At 30.3% G+C, this 1,395-nt stretch overlaps 1 non-coding gene across 1 annotated transcript; it reads right to left on the bottom strand.

Annotated features, from left to right (window-relative positions):
- Positions 1-1,288: 1,288 nt before the first annotated feature.
- On the bottom strand, positions 1,289-1,395 carry LOC139851147 (small nucleolar RNA R71). Its single transcript, XR_011760506.1, has one exon. It is a non-coding gene; the product is annotated as a small nucleolar RNA R71 (small nucleolar RNA).

Here is a 1,395-nt window from a genome sequence, read left to right as displayed (position 1 = left end):
AGTTAATTTTAATAATAAATTTATGGTTTAGTTGGGTTATTGTAAGAAATGTTTTATGGGTTTTAAAGTCGGAGTTCTGTCCGTGCAACGCTACGCGATAAATAATCACTGTAAGCTATGTTCTTCCTTTTTAAATTAATGTCTCGTAACTAAGTTATTATTATGCTTATTTGAGCCGAAGTAATCGTGATGTTAGACTAAATATTAAGATGGGGTTATTGGATTTTGTACCATAATTCGGGTTTGGACAAAAGACCGAAACTTGTGGACATTGGACTATGGACTATTAATAGATGGGGGGTATTGTCTAATTGAATGACAACTCATTGGAAGATGTCGAACCTATCTTCAAATTAATTAATCTAATAATTATTAAATTGATTACAAATGTCCTATTTAGTAACGTTTATACAACATCATTTACAATCATTTAATTAATCAATTTGATTGGGTAATTGATTATTCATTATCGCCAAGTGAATAAATTAATGTATCATGGACTAATTAAAATAGGGGTGGATTACATACAAGGATAATTGGTGTAATTGTTAACAAAGTATTAAAACCTTGGATTACACGCAGCTGATAACCTGGTGTAATTATTAACAAAGTATTAAAACCTTGTTACACTTCGAATCCCTAATTAGTTGGAATATTTGACTTCGGGAATAAGGTTAATTTGACGAGCATTTTATAATTATGACCGATGGACTATTATGGATAAAAACCAAATAGGTATCAAATAATCCAGGACAAAGGACAAGTAACCCAGGGTAATAAATTAAAATCAAAACGTCAAACATCATGATTACGGAAGTTTAAATAAGCATAATTCTTTTATTATATCTCATCGTACTTTTATTTACTGTCATTTATTTATTATCATTTTAAATATTGTTATTTATTTTACGCATTTTAATTATCGTCATTTATCTTTACACTTTATTTAAAATCGACAAACCGGTCATTAAACGGTAAAACCCCCCTTTTATAATATTACTACTTATATATTTATATTTATTTATTTATAAAAATATAGTTGTTAAAAATATAGTACGTATCACTAGCTCCCTGTGGAACGAACCGGACTTACTAAAAACTACACTACTCTATGATTAGGTACACTACCTATAAGTGTTGTAGCAAGGTTTAGATATATCCCATCTATAAATACATAATAAAACTTGTGTAAATTGTACCGTATTTCGTATTAAAAATAATAGTATTTAGTACTACACCTCGCACACATCAAGTTTTTGGCGCCGCTGCCGGGGACTCTAAAGCCGTGAGACTTCAAGGAGAAATTGTTACATTCACGCAAAAGCCAAATGAAACATTATATGAGGCGTGGACAAGATTCAGAAAATTGTTGAGAGGATGTCCTCAACACGGTTT

The sequence above is a fragment of the Rutidosis leptorrhynchoides genome, chromosome 5, assembly GCF_046630445.1.
Source record: "Rutidosis leptorrhynchoides isolate AG116_Rl617_1_P2 chromosome 5, CSIRO_AGI_Rlap_v1, whole genome shotgun sequence".
Taxonomy (NCBI): domain Eukaryota; kingdom Viridiplantae; phylum Streptophyta; class Magnoliopsida; order Asterales; family Asteraceae; genus Rutidosis; species Rutidosis leptorrhynchoides.
Note: the sequence above shows the minus strand (reverse complement) of the source record. Positions and strands in the feature narration are given on the sequence as shown.